Source organism: Protopterus annectens, chromosome 5.part0 (genome assembly GCF_019279795.1).
Source record: "Protopterus annectens isolate FY-2018-M chromosome 5.part0, PAN1.0, whole genome shotgun sequence".
In the NCBI taxonomy this organism is placed as follows: domain Eukaryota; kingdom Metazoa; phylum Chordata; order Ceratodontiformes; family Protopteridae; genus Protopterus; species Protopterus annectens.
In genome coordinates this window covers 851,554,292-851,569,303 of record NC_056735.1, presented here as the reverse complement: position 1 = coordinate 851,569,303, position 15,012 = coordinate 851,554,292, and positions in this window count along the sequence as shown.

Genomic DNA, 15,012 nt, shown 5'->3' with positions numbered 1-15,012 from the left:
GTAATGTCACCCCAAACCATGGCACACTGATGTATCTTGATAGACACCAGTAGATTCAAAGAAGCACAACAGGTGTCTGGATTCATGGAGTTGCTCCTGTAGCTGGCAATGGTTTGATTTGGTGCCCTTCCATCAGTAAATAGTACCTGCAGTGTCTTCACCAGTCTGAATGTGCATCTATCTTTAATGAATATGTATACACCACCTGCAGTACTTGCACACTGTCAGTTTGAGGTCTGAACATGTGGAAGGACATGTAGCCTGCTATAGCTATGGTGCTGTCTACAGCCTTGACCCAGGTGTCTGTGACTGTGCAAATGTCTGCATATTCCAAGGTTGGAACACCTTCCACTGTGTGGAGTTTAGCGTTGGCATTCCTAGCATGTAGCAGCAAAACCGTGATGTGGTTCAAAAATGGCATTTTCTCTTTGAAAAGTTTTCCCTTGAGATATCTCCTATAAGATGTATGATGGGGCTATCAGCCACCATGGCCAGTATGCAAAATCCCAGGTGTGACAGATGAAGACCATCGCTGGCAAAACATTGAGGTCTATTGAGTAAGTCATCACAGGCTGACATGTAGTGGATCCCCTTACAATGACACCGCAATTTAAGGCAATTATTGACTTCCATCATTTTCCGTGTGTCTTAAACCATTATCCTAGGTGAGGGTCAAATGCAGCTGAAAGCTATGAGCATACCTACCAGAGATTCAGAGTGTCTAAGCTCAGTCATGTGTCTGCATACAGTCCAGTGACATATGTCTCAAGTTGTACACACCACCAGGAACTATGACATCATCATAAAGTTACCTGACATTGACAGACTTGTGTAAATGTGTGGTATGGCATATCATAGCAACTCACAGACAGCTAACTGTGACCTTTCCTATATGTAGCCCGGAGAGAGGAACATCAATGTGCCTCATGATGTAATCACCTATGATTTGGTGTTTTTGCCTGAGGTGTTTGACCGGTGAGATAGTGGTGCATGAGCGATTATGTGTATTCTGTTCTCCAGAGGTATGATTATGTCTACTGAGCTTGCTTATGGGTTTCTGAGGTGTCTGTTTGCAAATGTATCTGGTAAGGAGCTCTACACATGCATGTGTGTGTGATGTGGGTGTGGGTGGAGCAGGAAGTGAGGTGTGCACGTTGGCAAAATGTTCATTGTCATATGTACTGACTGTTGTGTGAGACAGCATGGAATCAATTTTTGTAATATAGTCAAATCTCTCACATGTTGTGTTTGTGTGGCATAGAAGTATGGGGGGGGAACACTTTCCACATCTCATCAGCAGTTATTGATAATGCCAATAGCAATACAGTCTTGCTTGAGTGTACATCATACCTCTCAGTCTGGAAACATCAAAAATCTGGACAAAGGCCCGGGAAAACAGGTAAAAATCTATATGCTAATTAACATAACATTTGCATACAAAATTATGTAACCTCGCCCACTCCAATGGAATTGTGGGATATCAATTTTCAAATGTAAACTGAAGACCAGACAACCAAAATATCGCCCTAGAGTCCCCTGCAGCCATTTCAATATCCCATTACTTGGCTATTTTGCCCCATTTACCATAAACACTAATGTTTATACTGCTTTACATCTGCAATGATTATTTGGATTTAATTTAAAAGTTTTATTTTACATTTTATAGCAGAAACACTAATAGCATGTGCTAAACAAAGCAAAACAATCTCACAATAAAAATAGACTTAGCATTAAAACTTCCCTGCCCTTGAAATTCACATTCATTGAAACAGCATTGAAACCGACATTCAAAGAAAATGCAACTGGCCATTGGTGGATACAGATTACCTTTGAGATATTTTCAAATCATAATCCCCTTGCACATGAAACATACACGTGTTCTTTGAAACACCTTCTTGATTGTATTAAATTACATTCCTTGTATAATACAACAGATTTGTTAGAGCGCATTTTAAATTTATTGTTTTGAACATTTTTCCAGTAAGCAATGAAACAAAATGCATGAAACAATAATGACAAAACTGCCCAGTTCAGAACATTTATATCATAAATGTTTACTCGAACTTCTATAATCCACCAGTATCAATAAATATGTGCAAATCTCTGCAAAAGTGAAAGTCAACTAAATAATTCCACATTAAAGAGATCTGTAACTAATGAAGAGGTTACTGATAGCAAATAACTTTATATTTCATTGTTTCATCTACAAATAAAGTGCCTATTGCCCTTGAGGAATAAATTGATTATGTTACATTAAAACAATGATTAGTGATATTGCAATAGGGACTAGATGTCAAACTGATAACAGGTTCAAAATTACTAGTTATTGCTGCCAAAGAGCTCATTCTTAGGACTGCAGCATCTACCCCCCTTTAAAAGTACAACACAGTATAGTATCAGCAATGCATCTATATACTGTGGGAGTAGAACCCACAGCCTTCTGCATCAAAACCAAGCATTCAACCTGTTATGCTATTAACTATACAAGCTGACTCAGCATAAGCAGCACTAAATTTCTCTTCCCCTGAAGCCCTCAGCTACTTGTAAAATCCATTTGACACTCAACCGTAGTATCTCTCAGCTTTGCAGCACAAGAAATCTGGAAAATGCCAACATTTATGGGGGGAGCAAAAGCTCAAAAAACAGGGACACATTATAAACATTGCTTATACAATCTTGGAAAGTTGCTAGAATAAAATGTGCTACTTCCATGCATTTCACTGCCAAGTCTTGAACTCAAGACCCTATGTACTACAGTCAGAGCAACATACCACTATGCCAAATAAGCTGTTTCCTGAAAAGTAGGAAGACTGAAACTTAAATGGCTATTATTTAGTGAATTCAGTTCTCACCATAGCTCTCAACCTCTTAGCACAAAACACGTGGATGAAGCCAATAATGGGGGAATATAGCCCCCAATTAATGAATTCAGTTCTCACCATAACTCTCAACCTCTTAGCACAGAAAAACTGGACAAAGGCAATAATGGGGGAATACAGACCCAAAATAGCAACAAATATTGATCTTATAAACTTGGAAGATTGCTAGAATAAAGGTTTGTGTTACCATGTATTTCCTGAAGAATATGAAGTCTGAAATTCAAATGCCTGTCATTACTAAGTGAATTTCAATCCTCCAGAAAGCCACAGATTTTATGAGAAACAGAATAAAAATATGAGGCAAAAACCTGGGCAGCTTTCACAAGTGGTGGTGGGTAGGGAATTCAGACTCTTGTTACCTGTTGCAAAGGTACAGGGTTTGAGCCTGGGTATATTCAACTGAGGCATTACACACATACAAGGGATGTCACTCAGGAATTGTGGCACCCCATTATTTGGGACCACGTAACATGTTGTCACCTTTATGTAGATCCCCTAATGTAACACAGCACCTGTCAGTGTGCCTTAACATGGATGAGTGATTACAATGCTTTGCAAGGCATGTGGCTCTTGGATTAACCATAATCCTGTTATTAGGCATGGTCACAATAGCATACCTACAAATGTGACACTGTGCAACTCCAGCAAAGTTAGGGTCATGCTGCTACACCTTTAGGGTTGACAACCTGAAACACACTGTTTGTATGCACTCCTTGCAGTGAAGATGTGGATGCCTGTGCATGCACAGAGGACTTGCTAAACTGTGCAGTCATTACTTTGCCCTTGCAAGTCTACAATGTCTGTCTGCAACCAGACAGCAAACTGGATGTTATGTGCCATGGTGTGGGGACACAGACATGTATTCTGGTTACTCTTCTGCCTGCAATAGGCCTCAGAGCCATGTCATGCAGATATCCACCATTAAGCTGAAGGACAGGCTGCATGAATTGCTGTGAAATTGTCACCTAACATGAATCACTGCCACTGTGGTGCTTGTTTGAGCAACCTTGGACATTTATGTCACTGGACATTGAACATTATATTGTGATGTTGCAACTGTGCTCCTAATCACCATCTGGTCAGTACCGTAGTGAAATCCTAACAACCATGGGACAGAAGGCATAATACATGCAAAAGTCAAATGATTGCTCTGGTTGCTAATAAAGGCATCTACCTGGAAAAGAGGATGTCAAGCCTACAGAGCCTTGCATGACATGGGACAACTGACAGCTATGTGGATGAACAAACAGGCTGTGTCCTGTTTCCCATCATGAGCTTGGCATTAACATTTTGCTTCTGTTGAGATAAAAAGAATAGGAGGATGGTATCCCAGGAGAGAGTGGCTGTGGTGAGACCTGCAGTGGTAGAAGCCAGGCATCAGCAGTTCAGGGGGACTCCCCTGCTTTTAGCAATCTTCACAAGCTAGTTGTGTCATTTCAGTACACACTGTTTGAGTAGTGCCCAACTGCAGAATAACTGTGTAAACCCCCTCCTTACCTTCACAGGGTGTATGTATTACCTTACTCTCCATTGTTTGCCTGTGCTCTGTACAGACACAGATACCTTGGATGACTATTTTCTTGGGAAACATGATGCTAGTAATTGCAGTACTTAGTTGCACACAGGATGACTAACATGCAGTGACAAGCACTCTCCCCAGATGTCTCAGTCATCTCATATTTAAAGCCATGAAAATATTCATCATGGAAATGATCAGTAAGAATGATGTACACCTACAGACACTGGACCAAACACAGTTGTTTTACTCAAGGGCAGTTCATGCCTACCATAACTGGTTGACCTAATTGAGTGTTAAACTATAGAATGGATGAGGGGAATATGACTCACTCCACCTACCATGGCCTGACAAGGCATTTGACAATATTAGGCCATCAGGCATTGTTGAAAAACTGTAGAGGTTATTTACAAACTAGTATGTCAGCTGGTGGATAGCCAAGTGTCTGACAGTCATTATCCGGGAAGATAGCATGGGTAGTCCACTACTACAATGAGGCAAGTCACCAGTGGACTTCCATCACAAATCATTCTGGGACTACCCCTTCTAGCCATTCCCTTCAAGACAGTCAGGGACAATATCAGTGACCTCTGACTGACTACATTTGCAGATTATTGCAAATTAGGAGCTGTCACTGAATCCCTCACACAACCAACATTTATCCAGGATGGGCTGATACACACATTCAGCTGTTGTCAGAGCAAATGACAAATACTAAATCCCAAGGAATGCACAATACTATCGTTTTGGAAGTCATCTACCCCTGCAAAATATTGTATTGTCTGCACACCGCAAACAGTTGACCCACTGGACAGGGACTTATGGACACAGAGAATGATCTAGCCTTTGACTTTCAGTGGTCGGTAAGATGTGGTGATTCATTCCATTTTATACAACCTATAGAGAAAGCAATGGCATGTAAATTCCAGACTGTCATTTTTATACTATATTTGGCAGTCATCACACCTATCATTGAGTGCAATGGCACCTTTGTATGTAACTACACACGCATTTCTGACAACTATAACAGCCACAACATTTCCTCAGTAAACCAACACATGGTGTACATAACATGTCCTATGCATACTGTGTCAAGGCCATAACTGTGTAGTCTGTCTCCTGCATGCTTTAGAGGGGAAGTGTATGGATACTATACAGGGAGGTGTCACATTCCACTGTATACCTCCTGCATATCCAAGAAAGGACTAGCGCGAGTATTACATGTTCGACACATCTACACCTTCAGTGTGGTATAAATAGGACATGCTGGAGAGACAGGTATGTAACCCAGACACTACACCCTATGTATAACAGGCTCCCCATACATGTGATGCACACTTCCACTGTAACGCACATCATGTGCAAGTTGTGCAATGGGATGCGGAACAAGACAGTCATAACTGCTTTAGGACAAATGTCTGTAATGGACACAGGAAAACTGTAGAAGGTTCATCTCCCTTGCCAGAGCTTGTAGATGTGTCAGCTCTCAAAACCATGCTTACACTTATCAAGGGTATCAGACGTTTTCAGAGATTAGGGATGCATGACTAGGCTGAACAAAGTCATTGTTCTTGCTACCCTGTTATACACATATGAACTTCTGGAGTCATGCACCTATACTGCTGTAGCTTTTTGAAGACATTTTTCTTCTGTGCTGACATTCCATCCTGTGCTCTGATGTTTATGGGTGTATTGTGGTTGTGTACCAATAAGACTGCCCTACAAAATCCTGAAACTGAAACATAAACAATTCCATGAGACACCTTTCATTGTGTACGTATACAGCCATTACAACATCATCCAATGTAATGTACACAAAATAATGTGGTTTACTCATTACAAATGGCAACAAAACAATATCTGTCAGTGACCAGTACAAGTGGCATGTCAAAGGCAACAATGGATAACACAAACAGATAGTCACCCTGTGCATCAGACAGGTCTATATCAGATAGTCGAAGTTCCATAACTCCGAACACATAATGGTCGAACCATTGTTCGAAGTTACAGAACTTCTATGTAAAATAAAAAAAAAAATAATGGACAAAATAATAAAGTGTTGTAAGCAGGGAGGCAAGCCCCCTGCACCCCCCATGTGAGAGGCTGCGTCCCCTACTCCCCCCGCTATTTAAATATACCAACTCTGAGATTGTACCACATTGAAGTGAATGGAAACCTCTGCTTATGGAGATTTCCATTCAAATGCTTAAACTTTTACAAATTCAAACGTATGGTCTTGACCATATGTGGTTCGTACTTGTAAAAGTTTGACTATGTGATAGGAACCCGCATCAGACACATAACTTCATTTCCCCTGCATCGATGACAAGGATGACAAGGATGTGGTACAGGTATCATGACTTGCACAGGGTGGGTTGTTGGGTGTGGGAGGCCTAGGCTGACCCAATAGGTTGAAAGCATGTGTGTGAGTTAGGAAAGGAAGCAGGTAAGATGGACCATGAAATGTGCTGTGTGTGTCTGTAGGTGACCTGATTGTGAAAGTGGTGTATGAGTGTATGTGTGGACACAGTCAAGTTCGGTGCTAGCCCTACTTGTCTGTATGTTGGACAGCTTTGAACCATGCATGGTAGAGCTGACAGTTCACCGTCTCTGCCCCTGAACATGGGAAATGGCTCTACCAGGAGCTGCACTGGCAACTCCATGCCCACGGTCAGAAGCAGGGCTACTACCTGATGGTGACTGCTGGGCTTCTGTCTGCTGGGACCATGTCCTCCATAGGTATGTCCAGGACCATGAGCCCATGGCCTGCCATGTCTTGGTGTGAACAGCACACTCTCCTCTGGAGTGCTGGATGTACTGAGACTACAGGAGCATGATTGTGCATGGCCATGTGGACTCTCAGCAGATGTAGTTCCTGACCTATATCCATGAGTCTGACGCTCAACTCCAACCAACCATTCCATCACAGAAAATGTGCATTCCAAGACAGATAGTCTGAGATTTGTCTCAGACCAACATCTTTCCACTGTGTCAGTGAACCAATCCAGAGTATCAGCAGTACAGTGGAGACAGTCACGGATGTCAGACTGCGTCGCATCCATAACCCTGAGCATTCATCTGGAATTCTTTTTGGAATGTGCTTTTGCCTCCATGATGGCCCAAAACATATGCCAAGGTACACTTGTTGAGACACCTGCAACAGGTGGTGAAAGGACAACTGGCCTCCTACAAGGACCCCTATCAATCTACCTGTGTGAAACCTCACCAACTCTTTGGCTATGGTCAGTATCGAAACTCACTGCAGCCATAGTACCCACACTTTCTTGTTCAATGTCCCTAACTTCTAATTGTCCAATGTCTGTGGCCTCCGGGAACTGGGTATGTATAGGCATACTAACTGTGTACAGTGATAATGAGGATGGAAGAGGGATGTATCCCTCTGGGACAGATTCAGTCCCTGCAACCCCCACCTGTGCCTCACTTTGGCCACCATCATCATCAGAGTCTGAAGAGCCACTGACATCAGGTTGTGAAGGGGACAGAGACCAACCTCCCTGGTCATCTGTGATAAAAAGGCAAAAACAGTATGTTAATACCTGCACTACTATGCTCTGCAGTACTATGTTACAATATATGTTAAGCTGTATACACTGCTGTCACTATTGCAGACCTGTTTAACCTCAGCCTCATGTAGTAGGACATGAGGACATTATTTGCTAACAAACATCTGTAGTTACTTGTAAGTAAAAGCTCTTTAAACAAGAATCTCATGAGCAGCAATGACGTACACTGCTGACATTTGTCAAAACTCTGCACAGCTGACACATATGGTAATTTGTAATGTCCTGACAATATTGTCAAATCTATCAGTGTGCTGACACCTACAAGGCATAGGTATGACTCTAAACTGTGTACAGTAAGAAAATATCTGTGCAGTTGTCAATCATGTAGACAGTACATCAATCCAGCCAGCAGGCCTGGGATGACACTTTAAGCGAATACATTGCACTAAATCTGCATCTCTAACAAAAAAGTGTTGTACTTACCTGGAGCAGGAGCATGGCAGCATATGATTCCTGGCAGTCCTATGAAAATTTGAAGGAGAGGTAATGTAAAACCACCACATGTTGCACTATAACAGGGTAATACGTCTATACATCTCATATTTACAGTAGCTATGATGTTAATCGATATACTGGTCAAAATCTGAGCATAAGATTCAAACTGCAATTAACCCCCCCCCCAAAAAAAAAAAAAAAAAAACACCTGACACCCATGCAAAACTACATAAACCATGACACTCTGAATCCTACAGTATTCCAATGCTGATCCAACTAATCATACCTGGATGCTCCTATTGCATGGAAACAGTGGCACCCACATCCATGTGTGATGGATACCTGGGAGCTGTCCTGTGCTCCTAGGTTTGCCAGGAATTCCGCAGTGGCTGACAATGTTTTTCCCAAAGCAGGCCATTCACCAGTGACACCACAATCCCTGGCCACATCTGCTGCTCTTCATGTGGCATTGATCAGTGCCACGGTGATGCACCTGCTCATATGTCCAGTTCTGTTGACCAACAGCATTCACATCACAGACCAGGTCAGCCCAAAATGCTACCCACTCTTCCTTGTTTTGCCTCCCTCTAGACAGCAGGAGTTGATGGCGTTGATGCAAGGCTTCCAGGATGATGTCATTTTCAGCATCTGTAAAAGGCCCCAGTGTCCTGAATACATCTTTCCTAAAAGACAACAAAATGGGAACACATGTCAGGAGGATCATATAAGTAGGAGTACACTATGTAGAGATACAGCCATAACGGATGGCTGGCAGTATTCACTGCTTGATTACACATCTCATATTCCACAGTGTGCAAACATACTAAGGGTGTGGATACAACTAGGATAGTAGCTATTCCAGTTTGTGCCATGACAGATATTGATGTATGATCACACACCCAATACAGGAGTCCATTGAAGTGTGACCTCTAGGGGTAACCCCCTTATAATATATAAAAACAGTGTAAAAAGTAGCAGTGTGTTATTACAACTGCTAGCAATGTATATTTCCATGAGCCTGGTGTACCAGATTAACAAAAAGCATTCTACCTTCAATGTACTGTAGTTCCTCTGTAGGTGTAACAAATCTGGAGATCAATGACATGTCATCATTACAGTTTTAAGAAAGGCTTAATGATGTAATCCCCATCCCCCCTAAGTATATTCAAACATATGCATCATGTTAGAACAAAATTGTTACATACTTGATGGAATACAATACTCCTGTGTTGAAAGGTACAGATATACAAATTTTGTGCTAACGATTTCACCCTGCAAAGTAGCTCTCATACACAGTGATTTCCCTAGTGGTGTTTGCCTTTATAACATGGTTCTCATTAGCAAGAGATTGCCTCTGCACCAGTCCGTGCATCTGAAATGCTAATTGCAGCTAGCACACCTGATTTGCAATATAATCTAGCACTGCCATCGTTTTTTTTTTTTTTTTTTTCTGGACTATCTGGAAATCAAACTGATTCTCCAGTAGTCTAGAAAACACCGTACAAACTCTGGTATTCTGTTTCAAAAAAAAGAAACAGACTATAGAGTTTATTAAATCAGCAGATTTACTATACCTTTTTTCATAAAAAGCATAGTAAATCTGCAGAAAAAAAGGCATCACCATCAGAAAATGAAGGGCATTCCCCTCGTGTGATATGACTATGACATCTAGGAATTGGTGGAAAGTGGGTTGGGAATGGGTGGGGTTATGGGAGCTGTGAGGGGGTGTGGCCTAAGTCCAGTTTTGTATATTACTTGTGTAGCTATGGTGTCTGTGATATCACTAGCAAATCATTGTGGGCTGCAGTCTGATATTACTGGGTCACATTTTCAGTACACACTTCAAAATTTCATTGGAATTCATGCTAATGCATGACCTAGCATTCTCTGCACTTTCTAGTATTGTTCTAGGACTAGTTACGAGTGGTCCTATCTGTAGGCCTTTGACTTCTATTATTTAGATGCAGACTTTCCATCTGTACTGCTTTGGGTGGATAAATAGGTGATGAGACAGACATACAGATCAGAGCTTACAATGTTGATGTCCACATACATGTATTTTCAATGCTAGATGCAGTTGTAGTCAAACCGCGGACCATGTGTATTAAAAAGTAAGGTTCTTAATGCATTTTACAAACTGAGCTACAGCATCACTGATAAACCATGTGTATTTGTATATGTTGCAGAAATCATTCCACAGTTATCTGCTGTTGCATACTGCACTTACATCCATTATTATGTGTATGGCTTTGGAGTGCTGTATTTCTCTACCAGAGTCTTAGTTAAAATCCTATTTTTATATTAATGTTTTAGCAAGTGTATTTTTGCATGTTGTACATATACTTGCAGGGTTGCCTGCTATTAAATACCTCACTTACATTTATTTTTATGTGTATTGCTTTATAGGGATGTATTTCTGCAGTAGAGTACAAAGTACAATACTATTTTTCTATTACTTTTAGCTGGTTTTCAAAGTGCGGTGCAATGTGCAGCATCGGTTAAACACGCTTAATGATGGGAACTTGAACATTGCTATGTTTTGAATAAAACACTATATTAATTAGCAGATATGTGGCTTGGTGGGTTGATCCACTGTTCCAGAGGTAGGATGGTCCTAGGATCGAAATAGGATGCAGGTGTACCTTTTGAACATGGTTTTTACAAAAGCATATATCGATATAATACTATTTAGCATAGCTAAGCAATATGGCGCACAGTGCCATGTCATGCTAAAAATCTTTAAAGAAAAGAAAAGTGGGGAGATAGGAAAGTGGTGAAATGGGGTGCAAGGAGGGGGAAACGTAGTGAAAAGCAGATAGGTATGTGCAGGACGGGTGTAGGACAGAACCATAGCTATCCATTTCTTAAACAGCAAAAAGTGAGCACTCTCACAGTGAATTTGGACTGTCACCCCCAGAAGTGCATTATCAAGCCAATTGGACCAAATTAAGTGTATCCAGTCGACACATGCAAAATGAAGAGCTATGTATAGGATGATATTTTTTGTGGGATAGGTGCCCATTGTTTTTAAGGTGAGAGTGGAATGTTGGGGATGGGACATAGGTATGTGTTGGGTGGTGAAGAAGCTTTTGCAGACAGACAAGTCAGACAAGACAGCAGACAGGGTTGGTGTGTGATACAAGAGAGGGTGAATACCTTGGATGGAGAGGGTGTTGTGGAGTCTCATGAATGTCAGACATGGTAGTAGTGTGACTTATATCCTCACCCATGGGACTGTCAGCACTGCACCTTCTCTGCTCTGGAGAAGGTGGTGGTTGATGCTGGTGGATGAGGTGAGGTTGCCCCACCTGGATGGACAGCATGCTCTCTATCCAGCTTAGGTGTGCTCCAACAGTGATGTGCAGCAACCTATGCGCCATACCTGGCAGTTCCTCATGGGTGACATAATCACCTCCTCTACTTCCACTCCCAGAGTGGGGGCCACCCCAGCCAGTGGGGCAGAACTACCTGGCAGTGCAGGTAGTTGCAGAGGCAGCGGGGGGGGGGGTGCCACCAGGCTGCAGCTCAGACGTGCTGGGCCCTGGTGCCACGTCCAGGGGAGCCAAGGTAGGTTGATAGCCAGGAACTGCTCCTCCTTGTCACACTGTAGAAAATAAACGTAAACATAAGGTGAAAATAAACATAACCAAACAAATGTTAGTATTAACATAATAGAAGATAATAATGATTAATCAAAAGAAATAGAAAGTAATATAATGAGGAATACAACAATAAATAATGTAAATAAAGTATTTTAACATCAAAGCAATATGAAATTATATATAAGGCCGACATAAGAGGCAGTTACAAAAATTTGTATTGATATCATATCAATAATAAATGACATTAATAAATTAAAGAAGAGAAGGAGTGGGTGAGAGAGAGAAAAATAACATTAGTAACTTTGCAAGTAATATTACTGTACAAACTACTGTTACATACTTCTACATATGTATAATTTCAGTTGTGAGTACAGTGACAGCAAATATTGTATAGATGATGTTGCATGTATATAGCTCTCAACCTGTTAGCATGGGATAGTATGGGCCAAGATCTAACACATAGTGGTACAGAGACACAACTACAGGGAACATTTGTACATAGTGTGCTCATGCATTACTAGCAAGGTGCTCTGATAAGGGATTTGACCAGACGTATGGGGCACTACTTATTACATTCTGAAAAATCATGATAGTTTAGAGGTATGTTCATGTAGACTACATAGGCTAGAGAGCCAGTCATTTATTAGTTGGCTGCCATGGGATTAGAACCCACAAGCTGTGACTACAGGAAAAATGTACACTTCATTTAACAGTAGACTGGTGTCAGATTATAACACACATGCAGTGAATACAGGAATAATGCACACTTATTTGAAATTATTACATATCAAAGCACAATCTGTTTTAAACTTTATTGATAATGTTCCATAAAATCTGTCATTTAGACACACGGATAGCTGCCCGGGACTTTAATGACCTTACCCATATCCCTTGTTCCTTGCCTGGGTGGAATATTTCAGACAGGTTTTTCTGCAGTCTTTATTCATTTACATTTAACAGTTGCCCAGTTTCAGATTAGACCACAAATGCAGTGAATACAGGAATTGTGAACATTTTTTTTTGAAAACAGTACATATCAAAGCACCATTACCCTTTAAAATGTATTGATTAATATTGCTTCAAGTCTGGCAAGTAGAGTATGGATAGCTGTGTAACACTTCTAATAAACAAGACATATACCCTGTCCATTAATGGAGTCCAACCTACAGCATATTTCAGACAATGATAAGACCAGAACATTGACTCTTAATCTAGACCCCAACATTAACTGATGCTTGACAGTTATACTATGCAGTACTGAATGTTTACATAATTTAACTTGCTTTACCATGTCAGGTAGACAGTGACACGTTACTAAACATGTTACATGTCATATCTGATTGTTAAGACTGCAAACTTTGTAAATAATTTATTGTAAAATTACGTTATGCATTAAGTTATTACTTTGATGTTTCCCTACTTACTACACTCTTGCCTCATTCTGGCCAGGGGCCCTGCATGGGACTGGACATTGTGAGCCCTCTCATCTGCAGCTGTTGGAAGAGAAGCAAACCATTGTGCATGTCAGATTTGCAGATATTCACCTTGTTTATTTCTAAAGCACTACCAAATATACTTACATATCTGTGGGGTCTGACCAGCCCTAGCTTCTAGGACCCAGGTGTCAAAGGTTCCCCTATTCCTATGCTTCAGGTCATCATAGTGAAGAGGACACTGCTCACCAGTGTGGGGGATACCAGTAGCATGGGTAATTTCCCTAGCCAACCAATCTCAGGCCTCAGAATTACAGTCTGAGTCCAAGTAATGGCCCTGCAGCAGCCAGGGTTCATAGTTCTTAACCAGAAGGCCAACAAAAATTTTGGACTCCTGCACACCCCATCTCTGCAGCAGAAAGCCTGCTCCCTCTCCAACACCTTCAGGCATATTGACAGCCAAGTAAAGACTCCAGTAAATGGTATGAATTTCCTGCCTATTGGCTTTTATATATGCTGCACTCCCACTCTTACATGTCATACTGTAACTTTCAAATAAACACTGCATCACTTAGCACCACTCAAACTTGCACAAACCATTTAAATGGAGCTTAGCATCACAGAAACTCACATAAACCTTGTTTAAGCATAGTTTAGCAATGCACAAATGATGTAGACCATTGACCATGTTTAAGCACTGCTTAGCATCACTCAGCTTTTCTAAATGTAACATTTTTTTAATTTTAAAATAAACTGATGTTTCAGTCACCTGACACATTTTCACAGCAATAAATGTAAAATGCATAACTGCTCAGAACTCAAACCCAGGACCTACTACACTGTAGGTCATGACACAACCTATCTAGACACTTAACTAGGAAAGGAAAACACTATATCTTCACATATAAACTAAGATGCCTGTTAGCGCTGTGTGGGTTTATGTGGTGCTAAGCACAACAGAACTATAGTAACTAAATACATTTGGTTTCTATTTTAGATGTCTAACAGTGTTGCTAAACACAGTGCTGCAACATGCAAATAAGCAGAGAAAAAAAAAAGAAAGAAAAAAAGAAAATTAAATATATCTGTTTTTTTAATTTTAGATATACACCAGATATCTGCTATATATATATATATATATGTATAAGCACAGCTCAGAATTGCTAAGCAGAGCACCGCACCGCACCACACAATCAGAAAATATATATATTACAACTAATTATCTTATATATATATATATATATTTATATATATATATATATATATATATATATATATATATATATACCAGATGTCTTCTGTATATGTATAAGCACAGCTCGGCATCACTAAGCACCATGCCATGCCATGAAAATATCACATAAAGATAAAAAAAAAATAATTGTCCTTTGTTTACCACCTGTCCAGAATTTTTCTGGACAGTCCACATGTATGGGTCAGCCTCTGCACTGCTGCTTGCATGGATTCAATATTCATATTACTGTGATCTCCCTTGGCAAAACACCATGATTAATATGCATGGTGCACTGCCGAGGTGGAACCATGGCTGTGTACATGGATACA